The 18,677-nt window shown below is 40.8% G+C and overlaps 24 non-coding genes across 24 annotated transcripts; 16 read left to right on the forward strand and 8 right to left on the reverse strand.

Annotated features, from left to right (window-relative positions):
- The first annotated feature begins 358 nt into the window (after positions 1-358).
- TRNAT-UGU (transfer RNA threonine (anticodon UGU)) lies at positions 359-430 on the forward strand. The gene has a single exon. It is a non-coding gene; the product is annotated as a tRNA-Thr (tRNA).
- Positions 431-1,600: 1,170 nt separating this feature from the next.
- Positions 1,601-1,695, reverse strand: TRNAI-UAU (transfer RNA isoleucine (anticodon UAU)). The gene is made up of 2 exons: positions 1,658-1,695; positions 1,601-1,636 (listed from the first exon to the last, which is right to left on the reverse strand). It is a non-coding gene; the product is annotated as a tRNA-Ile (tRNA).
- A 289-nt stretch (positions 1,696-1,984) lies between these two features.
- Positions 1,985-2,066, forward strand: TRNAS-GCU (transfer RNA serine (anticodon GCU)). The gene has a single exon. It is a non-coding gene; the product is annotated as a tRNA-Ser (tRNA).
- Positions 2,067-2,655: 589 nt separating this feature from the next.
- Positions 2,656-2,727, forward strand: TRNAT-UGU (transfer RNA threonine (anticodon UGU)). The gene has a single exon. It is a non-coding gene; the product is annotated as a tRNA-Thr (tRNA).
- Positions 2,728-3,897: 1,170 nt separating this feature from the next.
- On the reverse strand, positions 3,898-3,992 carry TRNAI-UAU (transfer RNA isoleucine (anticodon UAU)). Its single transcript has 2 exons — positions 3,955-3,992; positions 3,898-3,933 (listed from the first exon to the last, which is right to left on the reverse strand). It is a non-coding gene; the product is annotated as a tRNA-Ile (tRNA).
- A 289-nt stretch (positions 3,993-4,281) lies between these two features.
- On the forward strand, positions 4,282-4,363 carry TRNAS-GCU (transfer RNA serine (anticodon GCU)). Its single transcript has one exon. It is a non-coding gene; the product is annotated as a tRNA-Ser (tRNA).
- Positions 4,364-4,952: 589 nt separating this feature from the next.
- Positions 4,953-5,024, forward strand: TRNAT-UGU (transfer RNA threonine (anticodon UGU)). The gene has a single exon. It is a non-coding gene; the product is annotated as a tRNA-Thr (tRNA).
- A 1,159-nt stretch (positions 5,025-6,183) lies between these two features.
- Positions 6,184-6,278, reverse strand: TRNAI-UAU (transfer RNA isoleucine (anticodon UAU)). The gene is made up of 2 exons: positions 6,241-6,278; positions 6,184-6,219 (listed from the first exon to the last, which is right to left on the reverse strand). It is a non-coding gene; the product is annotated as a tRNA-Ile (tRNA).
- Positions 6,279-6,567: 289 nt separating this feature from the next.
- Positions 6,568-6,649, forward strand: TRNAS-GCU (transfer RNA serine (anticodon GCU)). The gene has a single exon. It is a non-coding gene; the product is annotated as a tRNA-Ser (tRNA).
- A 588-nt stretch (positions 6,650-7,237) lies between these two features.
- TRNAT-UGU (transfer RNA threonine (anticodon UGU)) lies at positions 7,238-7,309 on the forward strand. Its single transcript has one exon. It is a non-coding gene; the product is annotated as a tRNA-Thr (tRNA).
- Positions 7,310-8,479: 1,170 nt separating this feature from the next.
- On the reverse strand, positions 8,480-8,574 carry TRNAI-UAU (transfer RNA isoleucine (anticodon UAU)). The gene is made up of 2 exons: positions 8,537-8,574; positions 8,480-8,515 (listed from the first exon to the last, which is right to left on the reverse strand). It is a non-coding gene; the product is annotated as a tRNA-Ile (tRNA).
- A 289-nt stretch (positions 8,575-8,863) lies between these two features.
- Positions 8,864-8,945, forward strand: TRNAS-GCU (transfer RNA serine (anticodon GCU)). The gene has a single exon. It is a non-coding gene; the product is annotated as a tRNA-Ser (tRNA).
- Positions 8,946-9,534: 589 nt separating this feature from the next.
- Positions 9,535-9,606, forward strand: TRNAT-UGU (transfer RNA threonine (anticodon UGU)). Its single transcript has one exon. It is a non-coding gene; the product is annotated as a tRNA-Thr (tRNA).
- Positions 9,607-10,776: 1,170 nt separating this feature from the next.
- TRNAI-UAU (transfer RNA isoleucine (anticodon UAU)) lies at positions 10,777-10,871 on the reverse strand. The gene is made up of 2 exons: positions 10,834-10,871; positions 10,777-10,812 (listed from the first exon to the last, which is right to left on the reverse strand). It is a non-coding gene; the product is annotated as a tRNA-Ile (tRNA).
- A 289-nt stretch (positions 10,872-11,160) lies between these two features.
- TRNAS-GCU (transfer RNA serine (anticodon GCU)) lies at positions 11,161-11,242 on the forward strand. The gene has a single exon. It is a non-coding gene; the product is annotated as a tRNA-Ser (tRNA).
- A 589-nt stretch (positions 11,243-11,831) lies between these two features.
- Positions 11,832-11,903, forward strand: TRNAT-UGU (transfer RNA threonine (anticodon UGU)). The gene has a single exon. It is a non-coding gene; the product is annotated as a tRNA-Thr (tRNA).
- Positions 11,904-13,073: 1,170 nt separating this feature from the next.
- On the reverse strand, positions 13,074-13,168 carry TRNAI-UAU (transfer RNA isoleucine (anticodon UAU)). Its single transcript has 2 exons — positions 13,131-13,168; positions 13,074-13,109 (listed from the first exon to the last, which is right to left on the reverse strand). It is a non-coding gene; the product is annotated as a tRNA-Ile (tRNA).
- Positions 13,169-13,457: 289 nt separating this feature from the next.
- Positions 13,458-13,539, forward strand: TRNAS-GCU (transfer RNA serine (anticodon GCU)). Its single transcript has one exon. It is a non-coding gene; the product is annotated as a tRNA-Ser (tRNA).
- A 589-nt stretch (positions 13,540-14,128) lies between these two features.
- Positions 14,129-14,200, forward strand: TRNAT-UGU (transfer RNA threonine (anticodon UGU)). The gene has a single exon. It is a non-coding gene; the product is annotated as a tRNA-Thr (tRNA).
- Positions 14,201-15,359: 1,159 nt separating this feature from the next.
- TRNAI-UAU (transfer RNA isoleucine (anticodon UAU)) lies at positions 15,360-15,454 on the reverse strand. Its single transcript has 2 exons — positions 15,417-15,454; positions 15,360-15,395 (listed from the first exon to the last, which is right to left on the reverse strand). It is a non-coding gene; the product is annotated as a tRNA-Ile (tRNA).
- A 289-nt stretch (positions 15,455-15,743) lies between these two features.
- On the forward strand, positions 15,744-15,825 carry TRNAS-GCU (transfer RNA serine (anticodon GCU)). Its single transcript has one exon. It is a non-coding gene; the product is annotated as a tRNA-Ser (tRNA).
- A 588-nt stretch (positions 15,826-16,413) lies between these two features.
- On the forward strand, positions 16,414-16,485 carry TRNAT-UGU (transfer RNA threonine (anticodon UGU)). The gene has a single exon. It is a non-coding gene; the product is annotated as a tRNA-Thr (tRNA).
- Positions 16,486-17,655: 1,170 nt separating this feature from the next.
- Positions 17,656-17,750, reverse strand: TRNAI-UAU (transfer RNA isoleucine (anticodon UAU)). The gene is made up of 2 exons: positions 17,713-17,750; positions 17,656-17,691 (listed from the first exon to the last, which is right to left on the reverse strand). It is a non-coding gene; the product is annotated as a tRNA-Ile (tRNA).
- A 289-nt stretch (positions 17,751-18,039) lies between these two features.
- TRNAS-GCU (transfer RNA serine (anticodon GCU)) lies at positions 18,040-18,121 on the forward strand. Its single transcript has one exon. It is a non-coding gene; the product is annotated as a tRNA-Ser (tRNA).
- Positions 18,122-18,677: the final 556 nt, after the last annotated feature.

Consider the following 18,677-nt stretch of genomic DNA (forward strand, 5'->3'; position numbering starts at 1 on the left):
CTGATAAGAAAGCATTTCTTACTCCTAAAGTTTCAGCCGTCTCAAGTGTATGCGTGTTTACATTTGTCTGCCCCACAGAGACAGATCACTTCTAATAAGTGAGTTCTCTATCTGTCACTGATTGCGGACATACTCAGTAGAGCTTTCAGTATGGTCATAAATGTGAATACTCTTATGTTCTCAAATCAAAATGGAGTTTTTCCTACTTTCAAGAAAAGTGTCTTAAGCATGCTCTTCGATTTGTGCACACATGTAGACATTCAAATGCAACTGCATTTCCATACAGAGTCTCAAAATCATAGATATCTTCATACCGCAGTAAGAATACATGTTGCGATTTACAAACTGCAGGCAGACCGGCCTTGTAGCTCAGTGGCAGAGCACTGGTCTTGTAAACCAGGGGTCATGAGTTCAAGCCTCATCAGGGCCTTTTTATATGTGTGTTTCTGTATGTTGTTTTCAAGTCATTCTTTCTAGGAGTCACACCTTGTCTTAAGTTTGCTTATTGACAAGCTTCCCTTTCCTGCTTTCATCTTATCAAGAAGACTTCATGAAAACCATTGAACCATAAACTATTGCCTCACCCCTTCCGATCGCCTGACGAACGCCTGACAAACGCCATTCTCACCCCGCCGGGCAAGCCCTGCCGGGCAAAGCCAAATAAGCCATGCATATTTAAAGTTCCTTTGAAAGGCAGAGCGAGGACTAGGACTTCTGTTCCGACTGAGTCTGCATCCACAGAAAGGATGAAATAAGGCTCTAGAAATTTCACCAAGGAGATATGAACTTCATCCCCCTTAAAATACTTTTTCTCCCAGATACCCCGGCTCTTAGTCAAATGAGGTTAATCTTCAAAACCCCACCCCCACTAACCATAAATATTCACCTCTCCTGCTGTCCATTCAATTGATACAAGGTATCTTGTACATGGAGAGAATGTGAGAAAAAGCAGAATTGCTTCATAGATTTGGTGACCTTGGATGGGTGGGCTGGATAAAGAAGTGAACTTGGTTTCCGGAAAGGGAGTATCATGATGGGAATGAGGAAAAGAGAACATGGACCACATTCACAGGTTAGAGAAATAAATGTAATAGGTTGAATGGTTTTGAAAAGCTAGCTTTCAGCAGGAATTGTTTTTTAAAATTGCAAAGAACTAAAAAAGTCAATGTGGGATTGGAGGCACAATCTGAGCAGAAAGCACCATAAGCTGCTATGGTGCAACTCTTATGTTGACTAGAAACTTTAATATGATGATGCTCTTCTTTTGATATTTCTTTGAGTTAAATTTTATTGTATGTAGCTGACACAGTACTATTTGCAGCTCCTCAGTGTATGGTTATCCCGTGACAACAATGTATTCATCATATTTATTATTCTACAAAAGTATTTTTAAATGCACTGATGTGGTGTTTGCATGCTATGCAAGATGGTACATCATTGAATGTTTATAAGGAGCATCGCATAGGATATGTGATATTTGGCACCTGGAGGAGTCGGACACGCAGATCCTGAAAAGAAGTTAAGACTCTCTAGCAAGAGCCGTCTTTATTCTGAGTCTAATCTTTACTTTTAGTGAAATGGTTTACGAAAACCAATCAACTGCTCCAGGTGAGGCTCGAACTCACAACCTCGGCATGGCTCAGTGCAAGTACTGCTGTATAAGTACCGCGCGTTAACCGATTGCGCCACTGGAGCTTACTGTTTTCATTTCTCCCCATTTGAGCCATCTAGTGCTAACCAAGTAGATACTGCACTGCTCCATTATTCACTGTGCAAGATCGACTCACATGCTAGCATGTTATCATGACTATTAAAAATACAGTCCAAATGGAATAGATTTGATAATTCTGCTATATCGTGTGCTCTGTCTATTGAACACCCCATACATTTGCCATTCTGACACAGTCTAGGATAAACTTATGCTTATTTTTAATTAGCACATAGTTAGAATTTCACCAAAAATGAAATATAAGCCCCTAAGCCAGACGAGGTGGCCGAGTGGTTGAGGCGATGGACTGCTAATCCATTGTGCTCTGCACGCGTGGGTTCGAATCCCACCTTCGTCGGAAAGCCATCAGACACTCTTTTGAAGGTGAGCATGTCTCGTAGTACAATTACACTCTCTTTCAAGACACTGCCATAATCCACTAGAAGGGCCCAACTGACTATTCCATTATGGCATTTATGTCAAATAAAGGGAAGTATTTTGTGCTTAATTGAAATTAGATCTTTCATGAAGTGTCCAGAGGATTGCCTATTCCTCACTCCTGGCCTTCCAACCAGTTTGGATAGATAGACTGATAAGAAAGCATTTCTTACTCCTAAAGTTTCAGCCGTCTCAAGTGTATGCGTGTTTACATTTGTCTGCCCCACAGAGACAGATCACTTCTAATAAGTGAGTTCTCTATCTGTCACTGATTGCGGACATACTCAGTAGAGCTTTCAGTATGGTCATAAATGTGAATACTCTTATGTTCTCAAATCAAAATGGAGTTTTTCCTACTTTCAAGAAAAGTGTCTTAAGCATGCTCTTCGATTTGTGCACACATGTAGACATTCAAATGCAACTGCATTTCCATACAGAGTCTCAAAATCATAGATATCTTCATACCGCAGTAAGAATACATGTTGCGATTTACAAACTGCAGGCAGACCGGCCTTGTAGCTCAGTGGCAGAGCACTGGTCTTGTAAACCAGGGGTCATGAGTTCAAGCCTCATCAGGGCCTTTTTATATGTGTGTTTCTGTATGTTGTTTTCAAGTCATTCTTTCTAGGAGTCACACCTTGTCTTAAGTTTGCTTATTGACAAGCTTCCCTTTCCTGCTTTCATCTTATCAAGAAGACTTCATGAAAACCATTGAACCATAAACTATTGCCTCACCCCTTCCGATCGCCTGACGAACGCCTGACAAACGCCATTCTCACCCCGCCGGGCAAGCCCTGCCGGGCAAAGCCAAATAAGCCATGCATATTTAAAGTTCCTTTGAAAGGCAGAGCGAGGACTAGGACGTCTGTTCCGACTGAGTCTGCATCCACAGAAAGGATGAAATAAGGCTCTAGAAATTTCACCAAGGAGATATGAACTTCATCCCCCTTAAAATACTTTTTCTCCCAGATACCCCGGCTCTTAGTCAAATGAGGTTAATCTTCAAAACCCCACCCCCACTAACCATAAATATTCACCTCTCCTGCTGTCCATTCAATTGATACAAGGTATCTTGTACATGGAGAGAATGTGAGAAAAAGCAGAATTGCTTCATAGATTTGGTGACCTTGGATGGGTGGGCTGGATAAAGAAGTGAACTTGGTTTCCGGAAAGGGAGTATCATGATGGGAATGAGGAAAAGAGAACATGGACCACATTCACAGGTTAGAGAAATAAATGTAATAGGTTGAATGGTTTTGAAAAGCTAGCTTTCAGCAGGAATTGTTTTTTAAAATTGCAAAGAACTAAAAAAGTCAATGTGGGATTGGAGGCACAATCTGAGCAGAAAGCACCATAAGCTGCTATGGTGCAACTCTTATGTTGACTAGAAACTTTAATATGATGATGCTCTTCTTTTGATATTTCTTTGAGTTAAATTTTATTGTATGTAGCTGACACAGTACTATTTGCAGCTCCTCAGTGTATGGTTATCCCGTGACAACAATGTATTCATCATATTTATTATTCTACAAAAGTATTTTTAAATGCACTGATGTGGTGTTTGCATGCTATGCAAGATGGTACATCATTGAATGTTTATAAGGAGCATCGCATAGGATATGTGATATTTGGCACCTGGAGGAGTCGGACACGCAGATCCTGAAAAGAAGTTAAGACTCTCTAGCAAGAGCCGTCTTTTTTCTATGTCTAATCTTTACTTTTAGTGAAATGGTTTACGAAAACCAATCAACTGCTCCAGGTGAGGCTCGAACTCACAACCTCGGCATGGCTCAGTGCAAGTACTGCTGTATAAGTACCGCGCGTTAACCGATTGCGCCACTGGAGCTTACTGTTTTCATTTCTCCCCATTTGAGCCATCTAGTGCTAACCAAGTAGATACTGCACTGCTCCATTATTCACTGTGCAAGATCGACTCACATGCTAGCATGTTATCATGACTATTAAAAATACAGTCCAAATGGAATAGATTTGATAATTCTGCTATATCGTGTGCTCTGTCTATTGAACACCCCATACATTTGCCATTCTGACACAGTCTAGGATAAACTTATGCTTATTTTTAATTAGCACATAGTTAGAATTTCACCAAAAATGAAATATATGCCCCTAAGGCAGACGAGGTGGCCGAGTGGTTGAGGCGATGGACTGCTAATCCATTGTGCTCTGCATGTGTGGGTTCGAATCCCACCTTCGTCGGAAAGCCATCAGACACTCTTTTGAAGGTGAGCATGTCTCGTAGTACAATTACACTCTCTTTCAAGACACTGCCATAATCCACTAGAAGGGCCCAACTGACTATTCCATTATGGCATTTATGTCAAATAAAGGGAAGTATTTTGTGCTTAATTGAAATTAGATCTTTCATGAAGTGTCCAGAGGATTGCCTATTCCTCACTCCTGGCCTTCCAACCAGTTTGGATAGATAGACTGATAAGAAAGCATTTCTTACTCCTAAAGTTTCAGCCGTCTCAAGTGTATGCGTGTTTACATTTGTCTGCCCCACAGAGACAGATCACTTCTAATAAGTGAGTTCTCTATCTGTCACTGATTTCGGACATACTCTGTAGAGCTTTCAGTATGGTCATAAATGTGAATACTCTTATGTTCTCAAATCAAAATGGAGTTTTTCCTACTTTCAAGAAAAGTGTCTTAAGCATGCTCTTCGATTTGTGCACACATGTAGACATTCAAATGCAACTGCATTTCCATACAGAGTCTCAAAATCATAGATATCTTCATACCGCAGTAAGAATACATGTTGCGATTTACAAACTGCAGGCAGACCGGCCTTGTAGCTCAGTGGCAGAGCACTGGTCTTGTAAACCAGGGGTCATGAGTTCAAGCCTCATCAGGGCCTTTTTATATGTGTGTTTCTGTATGTTGTTTTCAAGTCATTCTTTCTAGGAGTCACACCTTGTCTTAAGTTTGCTTATTGACAAGCTTCCCTTTCCTGCTTTAATCTTATCAAGAAGACTTCATGAAAACCATTGAACCATAAACTATTGTCTCACCCCTTCCGATCGCCTGACGAACGCCATTCTCACCCCGCCGGGCAAGCCCTGCCGGGCAAAGCCAAATAAGCCATGCATATTTAAAGTTCCTTTGAAAGGCAGAGCGAGGACTAGGACGTCTGTTCCGACTGAGTCTGCATCCACAGAAAGGATGAAATAAGGCTCTAGAAATTTCACCAAGGAGATATGAACTTCATCCCCCTTAAAATACTTTTTCTCCCAGATACCCCGGCTCTTAGTCAAATGAGGTTAATCTTCAAAACCCCACCCCCACTAACCATAAATATTCACCTCTCCTGCTGTCCATTCAATTGATACAAGGTATCTTGTACATGGAGAGAATGTGAGAAAAAGCAGAATTGCTTCATAGATTTGGTGACCTTGGATGGGTGGGCTGGATAAAGAAGTGAACTTGGTTTCCGGAAAGGGAGTATCATGATGGGAATGAGGAAAAGAGAACATGGACCACATTCACAGGTTAGAGAAATAAATGTAATAGGTTGAATGGTTTTGAAAAGCTAGCTTTGAGCAGGAATTGTTTTTTAAAATTGCAAAGAACTAAAAAAGTCAATGTGGGATTGGAGGCATAATCTGAGCAGAAAGCACCATAAGCTGCTATGGTGCAACTCTTATGTTGACTAGAAACTTTAATATGATGATGCTCTTCTTTTGATATTTCTTTGAGTTAAATTTTATTGTATGTAGCTGACACAGTACTGTTTGCAGCTCCTCAGTTTATGGTTATCCCGTGACAACAATGTATTCATCATATTTATTATTCTACAAAAGTATTTTTAAATGCACTGATGTGGTGTTTGCATGCTATGCAAGATGGTACATCATTGAATGTTTATAAGGAGCATCGCATAGGATATGTGATATTTGGCACCTGGAGGAGTCGGACACGCAGATCCTGAAAAGAACTTAAGACTCTCTAGCAACAGCCGTCTTTATTCTGAGTCTAATCTTTACTTTTAGTGAAATGGTTTATGAAAACCAATCAACTGCTCCAGGTGAGGCTCGAACTCACAACCTCGGCATGGCTCAGTGCAAGTACTGCTGTATAAGTACCGCGCGCTAACCGATTGCGCCACTGGAGCTTACTGCTTTCATTTCTTCCCATTTGAGCCATCTAGTGCTAACCAAGTAGATACTGCACTGCTCCATTATTCACTGTGCAAGATCGACTCACATGCTAGCATGTTATCATGACTATTAAAAATACAGTCCAAATGGAATAGATTTGATAATTCTGCTATATTGTGTGCTCTGTCTATTGAACACCCCATACATTTGCCATTCTGACACAGTCTAGGATAAACTTATGCTTATTTTTAATTAGCACAAAGTTAGAATTTCACCAAAAATGAAATATAGGCCCCTAAGGCAGACGAGGTGGCCGAGTGGTTAAGGCGATGGACTGCTAATCCATTGTGCTCTGCACGCGTGGGTTCGAATCCCACCTTCGTCGGAAAGCCATCAGACACTCTTTTGAAGGTGAGCATGTCTCGTAGTACAATTACACTCTCTTTCAAGACACTGCCATAATCCACTAGAAGGGCCCACTGACTATTCCATTATGGCATTTATGTCAAATAAAGGGAAGTATTTTGTGCTTAATTGAAATTAGATCTTTCATGAAGTGTCCAGAGGATTGCCTATTCCTCACTCCTGGCCTTCCAACCAGTTTGGATAGATAGACTGATAAGAAAGCATTTCTTACTCCTAAAGTTTCAGCCGTCTCAAGTGTATGCGTGTTTACATTTGTCTGCCCCACAGAGACAGATCACTTCTAATAAGTGAGTTCTCTATCTGTCACTGATTGCGGACATACTCAGTAGAGCTTTCAGTATGGTCATAAATGTGAATACTCTTATGTTCTCAAATCAAAATGGAGTTTTTCCTACTTTCAAGAAAAGTGTCTTAAGCATGCTCTTCGATTTGTGCACACATGTAGACATTCAAATGCAACTGCATTTCCATACAGAGTCTCAAAATCATAGATATCTTCATACCGCAGTAAGAATACATGTTGCGATTTACAAACTGCAGGCAGACCGGCCTTGTAGCTCAGTGGCAGAGCACTGGTCTTGTAAACCAGGGGTCATGAGTTCAAGCCTCATCAGGGCCTTTTTATATGTGTGTTTCTGTATGTTGTTTTCAAGTCATTCTTTCTAGGAGTCACACCTTGTCTTAAGTTTGCTTATTGACAAGCTTCCCTTTCCTGCTTTCATCTTATCAAGAAGACTTCATGAAAACCATTGAACCATAAACTATTGCCTCACCCCTTCCGATCGCCTGACGAACGCCTGACAAACGCCATTCTCACCCCGCCGGGCAAGCCCTGCCGGGCAAAGCCAAATAAGCCATGCATATTTAAAGTTCCTTTGAAAGGCAGAGCGAGGACTAGGACTTCTGTTCCGACTGAGTCTGCATCCACAGAAAGGATGAAATAAGGCTCTAGAAATTTCACCAAGGAGATATGAACTTCATCCCCCTTAAAATACTTTTTCTCCCAGATACCCCGGCTCTTAGTCAAATGAGGTTAATCTTCAAAACCCCACCCCCACTAACCATAAATATTCACCTCTCCTGCTGTCCATTCAATTGATACAAGGTATCTTGTACATGGAGAGAATGTGAGAAAAAGCAGAATTGCTTCATAGATTTGGTGACCTTGGATGGGTGGGCTGGATAAAGAAGTGAACTTGGTTTCCGGAAAGGGAGTATCATGATGGGAATGAGGAAAAGAGAACATGGACCACATTCACAGGTTAGAGAAATACATGTAATAGGTTGAATGGTTTTGAAAAGCTAGCTTTGAGCAGGAATTGTTTTTTAAAATTGCAAAGAACTAAAAAAGTCAATGTGGGATTGGAGGCACAATCTGAGCAGAAAGCACCATAAGCTGCTATGGTGCAACTCTTATGTTGACTAGAAACTTTAATATGATGATGCTCTTCTTTTGATATTTCTTTGAGTTACATTTTATTGTATGTAGCTGACACAGTACTGTTTGCAGCTCCTCAGTTTATGGTTATCCTGTGACAACAATGTATTCATCATATTTATTATTCTACAAAAGTATTTTTAAATGCACTGATGTGGTGTTTGCATGCTATGCAAGATGGTACATCATTGAATGTTTATAAGGAGCATCGCATAGGATATGTGATATTTGGCACCTGGAGGAGTCGGACACGCAGATCCTGAAAAGAAGTTAAGACTCTCTAGCAAGAGCCGTCTTTATTCTGAGTCTAATCTTTACTTTTAGTGAAATGGTTTATGAAAACCAATCAACTGCTCCAGGTGAGGCTCGAACTCACAACCTCGGCATGGCTCAGTGCAAGTACTGCTGTATAAGTACCGCGCGCTAACCGATTGCGCCACTGGAGCTTACTGTTTTAATTTCTTCCCATTTGAGCCATCTAGTGCTAACCAAGTAGATACTGCACTGCTCCATTATTCACTGTGCAAGATCGACTCACATGCTAGCATGTTATCATGACTATTAAAAATACAGTCCAAATGGAATAGATTTGATAATTCTGCTATATCGTGTGCTCTGTCTATTGAACACCCCATACATTTGCCATTCTGACACAGTCTAGGATAAACTTATGCTTATTTTTAATTAGCACATAGTTAGAATTTCACCAAAAATGAAATATAAGCCCCTAAGGCAGACGAGGTGGCCGAGTGGTTGAGGCGATGGACTGCTAATCCATTGTTCTCTGCACGCGTGGGTTCGAATCCCACCTTCGTCGGAAAGCCATCAGACACTCTTTTGAAGGTGAGCATGTCTCGTAGTACAATTACACTCTCTTTCAAGACACTGCCATAATCCACTAGAAGGGCCCAACTGACTATTCCATTATGGCATTTATGTCAAATAAAGGGAAGTATTTTGTGCTTAATTGAAATTAGATCTTTCATGAAGTGTCCAGAGGATTGCCTATTCCTCACTCCTGGCCTTCCAACCAGTTTGGATAGATAGACTGATAAGAAAGCATTTCTTACTCCTAAAGTTTCAGCCGTCTCAAGTGTATGCGTGTTTACATTTGTCTGCCCCACAGAGACAGATCACTTCTAATAAGTGAGTTCTCTATCTGTCACTGATTGCGGACATACTCAGTAGAGCTTTCAGTATGGTCATAAATGTGAATACTCTTATGTTCTCAAATCAAAATGGAGTTTTTCCTACTTTCAAGAAAAGTGTCTTAAGCATGCTCTTCGATTTGTGCACACATGTAGACATTCAAATGCAACTGCATTTCCATACAGAGTCTCAAAATCATAGATATCTTCATACCGCAGTAAGAATACATGTTGCGATTTACAAACTGCAGGCAGACCGGCCTTGTAGCTCAGTGGCAGAGCACTGGTCTTGTAAACCAGGGGTCATGAGTTCAAGCCTCATCAGGGCCTTTTTATATGTGTGTTTCTGTATGTTGTTTTCAAGTCATTCTTTCTAGGAGTCACACCTTGTCTTAAGTTTGCTTATTGACAAGCTTCCCTTTCCTGCTTTCATCTTATCAAGAAGACTTCATGAAAACCATTGAACCATAAACTATTGCCTCACCCCTTCCGATCGCCTGACGAACGCCTGACAAACGCCATTCTCACCCCGCCGGGCAAGCCCTGCCGGGCAAAGCCAAATAAGCCATGCATATTTAAAGTTCCTTTGAAAGGCAGAGCGAGGACTAGGACTTCTGTTCCGACTGAGTCTGCATCCACAGAAAGGATGAAATAAGGCTCTAGAAATTTCACCAAGGAGATATGAACTTCATCCCCCTTAAAATACTTTTTCTCCCAGATACCCCGGCTCTTAGTCAAATGAGGTTAATCTTCAAAACCCCACCCCCACTAACCATAAATATTCACCTCTCCTGCTGTCCATTCAATTGATACAAGGTATCTTGTACATGGAGAGAATGTGAGAAAAAGCAGAATTGCTTCATAGATTTGGTGACCTTGGATGGGTGGGCTGGATAAAGAAGTGAACTTGGTTTCCGGAAAGGGAGTATCATGATGGGAATGAGGAAAAGAGAACATGGACCACATTCACAGGTTAGAGAAATAAATGTAATAGGTTGAATGGTTTTGAAAAGCTAGCTTTCAGCAGGAATTGTTTTTTAAAATTGCAAAGAACTAAAAAAGTCAATGTGGGATTGGAGGCACAATCTGAGCAGAAAGCACCATAAGCTGCTATGGTGCAACTCTTATGTTGACTAGAAACTTTAATATGATGATGCTCTTCTTTTGATATTTCTTTGAGTTAAATTTTATTGTATGTAGCTGACACAGTACTATTTGCAGCTCCTCAGTGTATGGTTATCCCGTGACAACAATGTATTCATCATATTTATTATTCTACAAAAGTATTTTTAAATGCACTGATGTGGTGTTTGCATGCTATGCAAGATGGTACATCATTGAATGTTTATAAGGAGCATCGCATAGGATATGTGATATTTGGCACCTGGAGGAGTCGGACACGCAGATCCTGAAAAGAAGTTAAGACTCTCTAGCAAGAGCCGTCTTTATTCTGAGTCTAATCTTTACTTTTAGTGAAATGGTTTACGAAAACCAATCAACTGCTCCAGGTGAGGCTCGAACTCACAACCTCGGCATGGCTCAGTGCAAGTACTGCTGTATAAGTACCGCGCGTTAACCGATTGCGCCACTGGAGCTTACTGTTTTCATTTCTCCCCATTTGAGCCATCTAGTGCTAACCAAGTAGATACTGCACTGCTCCATTATTCACTGTGCAAGATCGACTCACATGCTAGCATGTTATCATGACTATTAAAAATACAGTCCAAATGGAATAGATTTGATAATTCTGCTATATCGTGTGCTCTGTCTATTGAACACCCCATACATTTGCCATTCTGACACAGTCTAGGATAAACTTATGCTTATTTTTAATTAGCACATAGTTAGAATTTCACCAAAAATGAAATATAAGCCCCTAAGCCAGACGAGGTGGCCGAGTGGTTGAGGCGATGGACTGCTAATCCATTGTGCTCTGCACGCGTGGGTTCGAATCCCACCTTCGTCGGAAAGCCATCAGACACTCTTTTGAAGGTGAGCATGTCTCGTAGTACAATTACACTCTCTTTCAAGACACTGCCATAATCCACTAGAAGGGCCCAACTGACTATTCCATTATGGCATTTATGTCAAATAAAGGGAAGTATTTTGTGCTTAATTGAAATTAGATCTTTCATGAAGTGTCCAGAGGATTGCCTATTCCTCACTCCTGGCCTTCCAACCAGTTTGGATAGATAGACTGATAAGAAAGCATTTCTTACTCCTAAAGTTTCAGCCGTCTCAAGTGTATGCGTGTTTACATTTGTCTGCCCCACAGAGACAGATCACTTCTAATAAGTGAGTTCTCTATCTGTCACTGATTGCGGACATACTCAGTAGAGCTTTCAGTATGGTCATAAATGTGAATACTCTTATGTTCTCAAATCAAAATGGAGTTTTTCCTACTTTCAAGAAAAGTGTCTTAAGCATGCTCTTCGATTTGTGCACACATGTAGACATTCAAATGCAACTGCATTTCCATACAGAGTCTCAAAATCATAGATATCTTCATACCGCAGTAAGAATACATGTTGCGATTTACAAACTGCAGGCAGACCGGCCTTGTAGCTCAGTGGCAGAGCACTGGTCTTGTAAACCAGGGGTCATGAGTTCAAGCCTCATCAGGGCCTTTTTATATGTGTGTTTCTGTATGTTGTTTTCAAGTCATTCTTTCTAGGAGTCACACCTTGTCTTAAGTTTGCTTATTGACAAGCTTCCCTTTCCTGCTTTCATCTTATCAAGAAGACTTCATGAAAACCATTGAACCATAAACTATTGCCTCACCCCTTCCGATCGCCTGACGAACGCCTGACAAACGCCATTCTCACCCCGCCGGGCAAGCCCTGCCGGGCAAAGCCAAATAAGCCATGCATATTTAAAGTTCCTTTGAAAGGCAGAGCGAGGACTAGGACGTCTGTTCCGACTGAGTCTGCATCCACAGAAAGGATGAAATAAGGCTCTAGAAATTTCACCAAGGAGATATGAACTTCATCCCCCTTAAAATACTTTTTCTCCCAGATACCCCGGCTCTTAGTCAAATGAGGTTAATCTTCAAAACCCCACCCCCACTAACCATAAATATTCACCTCTCCTGCTGTCCATTCAATTGATACAAGGTATCTTGTACATGGAGAGAATGTGAGAAAAAGCAGAATTGCTTCATAGATTTGGTGACCTTGGATGGGTGGGCTGGATAAAGAAGTGAACTTGGTTTCCGGAAAGGGAGTATCATGATGGGAATGAGGAAAAGAGAACATGGACCACATTCACAGGTTAGAGAAATAAATGTAATAGGTTGAATGGTTTTGAAAAGCTAGCTTTCAGCAGGAATTGTTTTTTAAAATTGCAAAGAACTAAAAAAGTCAATGTGGGATTGGAGGCACAATCTGAGCAGAAAGCACCATAAGCTGCTATGGTGCAACTCTTATGTTGACTAGAAACTTTAATATGATGATGCTCTTCTTTTGATATTTCTTTGAGTTAAATTTTATTGTATGTAGCTGACACAGTACTATTTGCAGCTCCTCAGTGTATGGTTATCCCGTGACAACAATGTATTCATCATATTTATTATTCTACAAAAGTATTTTTAAATGCACTGATGTGGTGTTTGCATGCTATGCAAGATGGTACATCATTGAATGTTTATAAGGAGCATCGCATAGGATATGTGATATTTGGCACCTGGAGGAGTCGGACACGCAGATCCTGAAAAGAAGTTAAGACTCTCTAGCAAGAGCCGTCTTTTTTCTATGTCTAATCTTTACTTTTAGTGAAATGGTTTACGAAAACCAATCAACTGCTCCAGGTGAGGCTCGAACTCACAACCTCGGCATGGCTCAGTGCAAGTACTGCTGTATAAGTACCGCGCGTTAACCGATTGCGCCACTGGAGCTTACTGTTTTCATTTGTCCCCATTTGAGCCATCTAGTGCTAACCAAGTAGATACTGCACTGCTCCATTATTCACTGTGCAAGATCGACTCACATGCTAGCATGTTATCATGACTATTAAAAATACAGTCCAAATGGAATAGATTTGATAATTCTGCTATATCGTGTGCTCTGTCTATTGAACACCCCATACATTTGCCATTCTGACACAGTCTAGGATAAACTTATGCTTATTTTTAATTAGCACATAGTTAGAATTTCACCAAAAATGAAATATATGCCCCTAAGGCAGACGAGGTGGCCGAGTGGTTGAGGCGATGGACTGCTAATCCATTGTGCTCTGCATGTGTGGGTTCGAATCCCACCTTCGTCGGAAAGCCATCAGACACTCTTTTGAAGGTGAGCATGTCTCGTAGTACAATTACACTCTCTTTCAAGACACTGCCATAATCCACTAGAAGGGCCCAACTGACTATTCCATTATGGCATTTATGTCAAATAAAGGGAAGTATTTTGTGCTTAATTGAAATTAGATCTTTCATGAAGTGTCCAGAGGATTGCCTATTCCTCACTCCTGGCCTTCCAACCAGTTTGGATAGATAGACTGATAAGAAAGCATTTCTTACTCCTAAAGTTTCAGCCGTCTCAAGTGTATGCGTGTTTACATTTGTCTGCCCCACAGAGACAGATCACTTCTAATAAGTGAGTTCTCTATCTGTCACTGATTTCGGACATACTCTGTAGAGCTTTCAGTATGGTCATAAATGTGAATACTCTTATGTTCTCAAATCAAAATGGAGTTTTTCCTACTTTCAAGAAAAGTGTCTTAAGCATGCTCTTCGATTTGTGCACACATGTAGACATTCAAATGCAACTGCATTTCCATACAGAGTCTCAAAATCATAGATATCTTCATACCGCAGTAAGAATACATGTTGCGATTTACAAACTGCAGGCAGACCGGCCTTGTAGCTCAGTGGCAGAGCACTGGTCTTGTAAACCAGGGGTCATGAGTTCAAGCCTCATCAGGGCCTTTTTATATGTGTGTTTCTGTATGTTGTTTTCAAGTCATTCTTTCTAGGAGTCACACCTTGTCTTAAGTTTGCTTATTGACAAGCTTCCCTTTCCTGCTTTAATCTTATCAAGAAGACTTCATGAAAACCATTGAACCATAAACTATTGTCTCACCCCTTCCGATCGCCTGACGAACGCCATTCTCACCCCGCCGGGCAAGCCCTGCCGGGCAAAGCCAAATAAGCCATGCATATTTAAAGTTCCTTTGAAAGGCAGAGCGAGGACTAGGACGTCTGTTCCGACTGAGTCTGCATCCACAGAAAGGATGAAATAAGGCTCTAGAAATTTCACCAAGGAGATATGAACTTCATCCCCCTTAAAATACTTTTTCTCCCAGATACCCCGGCTCTTAGTCAAATGAGGTTAATCTTCAAAACCCCACCCCCACTAACCATAAATATTCACCTCTCCTGCTGTCCATTCAATTGATACAAGGTATCTTGTACATGGAGAGAATGTGAGAAAAAGCAGAATTGCTTCATAGATTTGGTGACCTTGGATGGGTGGGCTGGATAAAGAAGTGAACTTGGTTTCCGGAAAGGGAGTATCATGATGGGAATGAGGAAAAGAGAACATGGACCACATTCACAGGTTAGAGAAATAAATGTAATAGGTTGAATGGTTTTGAAAAGCTAGCTTTGAGCAGGAATTGTTTTTTAAAATTGCAAAGAACTAAAAAAGTCAATGTGGGATTGGAGGCATAATCTGAGCAGAAAGCACCATAAGCTGCTATGGTGCAACTCTTATGTTGACTAGAAACTTTAATATGATGATGCTCTTCTTTTGATATTTCTTTGAGTTAAATTTTATTGTATGTAGCTGACACAGTACTGTTTGCAGCTCCTCAGTTTATGGTTATCCCGTGACAACAATGTATTCATCATATTTATTATTCTACAAAAGTATTTTTAAATGCACTGATGTGGTGTTTGCATGCTATGCAAGATGGTACATCATTGAATGTTTATAAGGAGCATCGCATAGGATATGTGATATTTGGCACCTGGAGGAGTCGGACACGCAGATCCTGAAAAGAACTTAAGACTCTCTAGCAACAGCCGTCTTTATTCTGAGTCTAATCTTTACTTTTAGTGAAATGGTTTATGAAAACCAATCAACTGCTCCAGGTGAGGCTCGAACTCACAACCTCGGCATGGCTCAGTGCAAGTACTGCTGTATAAGTACCGCGCGCTAACCGATTGCGCCACTGGAGCTTACTGCTTTCATTTCTTCCCATTTGAGCCATCTAGTGCTAACCAAGTAGATACTGCACTGCTCCATTATTCACTGTGCAAGATCGACTCACATGCTAGCATGTTATCATGACTATTAAAAATACAGTCCAAATGGAATAGATTTGATAATTCTGCTATATTGTGTGCTCTGTCTATTGAACACCCCATACATTTGCCATTCTGACACAGTCTAGGATAAACTTATGCTTATTTTTAATTAGCACAAAGTTAGAATTTCACCAAAAATGAAATATAGGCCCCTAAGGCAGACGAGGTGGCCGAGTGGTTAAGGCGATGGACTGCTAATCCATTGTGCTCTGCACGCGTGGGTTCGAATCCCACCTTCGTCGGAAAGCCATCAGACACTCTTTTGAAGGTGAGCATGTCTCGTAGTACAATTACACTCTCTTTCAAGACACTGCCATAATCCACTAGAAGGGCCCACTGACTATTCCATTATGGCATTTATGTCAAATAAAGGGAAGTATTTTGTGCTTAATTGAAATTAGATCTTTCATGAAGTGTCCAGAGGATTGCCTATTCCTCACTCCTGGCCTTCCAACCAGTTTGGATAGATAGACTGATAAGAAAGCATTTCTTACTCCTAAAGTTTCAGCCGTCTCAAGTGTATGCGTGTTTACATTTGTCTGCCCCACAGAGACAGATCACTTCTAATAAGTGAGTTCTCTATCTGTCACTGATTGCGGACATACTCAGTAGAGCTTTCAGTATGGTCATAAATGTGAATACTCTTATGTTCTCAAATCAAAATGGAGTTTTTCCTACTTTCAAGAAAAGTGTCTTAAGCATGCTCTTCGATTTGTGCACACATGTAGACATTCAAATGCAACTGCATTTCCATACAGAGTCTCAAAATCATAGATATCTTCATACCGCAGTAAGAATACATGTTGCGATTTACAAACTGCAGGCAGACCGGCCTTGTAGCTCAGTGGCAGAGCACTGGTCTTGTAAACCAGGGGTCATGAGTTCAAGCCTCATCAGGGCCTTTTTATATGTGTGTTTCTGTATGTTGTTTTCAAGTCATTCTTTCTAGGAGTCACACCTTGTCTTAAGTTTGCTTATTGACAAGCTTCCCTTTCCTGCTTTCATCTTATCAAGAAGACTTCATGAAAACCATTGAACCATAAACTATTGCCTCACCCCTTCCGATCGCCTGACGAACGCCTGACAAACGCCATTCTCACCCCGCCGGGCAAGCCCTGCCGGGCAAAGCCAAATAAGCCATGCATATTTAAAGTTCCTTTGAAAGGCAGAGCGAGGACTAGGACTTCTGTTCCGACTGAGTCTGCATCCACAGAAAGGATGAAATAAGGCTCTAGAAATTTCACCAAGGAGATATGAACTTCATCCCCCTTAAAATACTTTTTCTCCCAGATACCCCGGCTCTTAGTCAAATGAGGTTAATCTTCAAAACCCCACCCCCACTAACCATAAATATTCACCTCTCCTGCTGTCCATTCAATTGATACAAGGTATCTTGTACATGGAGAGAATGTGAGAAAAAGCAGAATTGCTTCATAGATTTGGTGACCTTGGATGGGTGGGCTGGATAAAGAAGTGAACTTGGTTTCCGGAAAGGGAGTATCATGATGGGAATGAGGAAAAGAGAACATGGACCACATTCACAGGTTAGAGAAATACATGTAATAGGTTGAATGGTTTTGAAAAGCTAGCTTTGAGCAGGAATTGTTTTTTAAAATTGCAAAGAACTAAAAAAGTCAATGTGGGATTGGAGGCACAATCTGAGCAGAAAGCACCATAAGCTGCTATGGTGCAACTCTTATGTTGACTAGAAACTTTAATATGATGATGCTCTTCTTTTGATATTTCTTTGAGTTACATTTTATTGTATGTAGCTGACACAGTACTGTTTGCAGCTCCTCAGTTTATGGTTATCCTGTGACAACAATGTATTCATCATATTTATTATTCTACAAAAGTATTTTTAAATGCACTGATGTGGTGTTTGCATGCTATGCAAGATGGTACATCATTGAATGTTTATAAGGAGCATCGCATAGGATATGTGATATTTGGCACCTGGAGGAGTCGGACACGCAGATCCTGAAAAGAAGTTAAGACTCTCTAGCAAGAGCCGTCTTTATTCTGAGTCTAATCTTTACTTTTAGTGAAATGGTTTATGAAAACCAATCAACTGCTCCAGGTGACGCTCGAACTCACAACCTCGGCATGGCTCAGTGCAAGTACTGCTGTATAAGTACCGCGCGCTAACCGATTGCGCCACTGGAGCTTACTGTTTTAATTTCTTCCCATTTGAGCCATCTAGTGCTAACCAAGTAGATACTGCACTGCTCCATTATTCACTGTGCAAGATCGACTCACATGCTAGCATGTTATCATGACTATTAAAAATACAGTCCAAATGGAATAGATTTGATAATTCTGCTATATCGTGTGCTCTGTCTATTGAACACCCCATACATTTGCCATTCTGACACAGTCTAGGATAAACTTATGCTTATTTTTAATTAGCACATAGTTAGAATTTCACCAAAAATGAAATATAAGCCCCTAAGGCAGACGAGGTGGCCGAGTGGTTGAGGCGATGGACTGCTAATCCATTGTTCTCTGCACGCGTGGGTTCGAATCCCACCTTCGTCGGAAAGCCATCAGACACTCTTTTGAAGGTGAGCATGTCTCGTAGTACAATTACACTCTCTTTCAAGACACTGCCATAATCCACTAGAAGGGCCCAACTGACTATTCCATTATGGCATTTATGTCAAATAAAGGGAAGTATTTTGTGCTTAATTGAAATTAGATCTTTCATGAAGTGTCCAGAGGATTGCCTATTCCTCACTCCTGGCCTTCCAACCAGTTTGGATAGATAGACTGATAAGAAAGCATTTCTTACTCCTAAAGTTTCAGCCGTCTCAAGTGTATGCGTGTTTACATTTGTCTGCCCCACAGAGACAGATCACTTCTAATAAGTGAGTTCTCTATCTGTCACTGATTGCGGACATACTCAGTAGAGCTTTCAGTATGGTCATAAATGTGAATACTCTTATGTTCTCAAATCAAAATGGAGTTTTTCCTACTTTCAAGAAAAGTGTCTTAAGCATGCTCTTCGATTTGTGCACACATGTAGACATTCAAATGCAACTGCATTTCCATACAGAGTCTCAAAATCATAGATATCTTCATACCGCAGTAAGAA

This window comes from Lissotriton vulgaris, chromosome 5, assembly GCF_964263255.1.
Source record: "Lissotriton vulgaris chromosome 5, aLisVul1.2, whole genome shotgun sequence".
Classification (NCBI taxonomy): Eukaryota; Metazoa; Chordata; class Amphibia; order Caudata; family Salamandridae; genus Lissotriton; species Lissotriton vulgaris.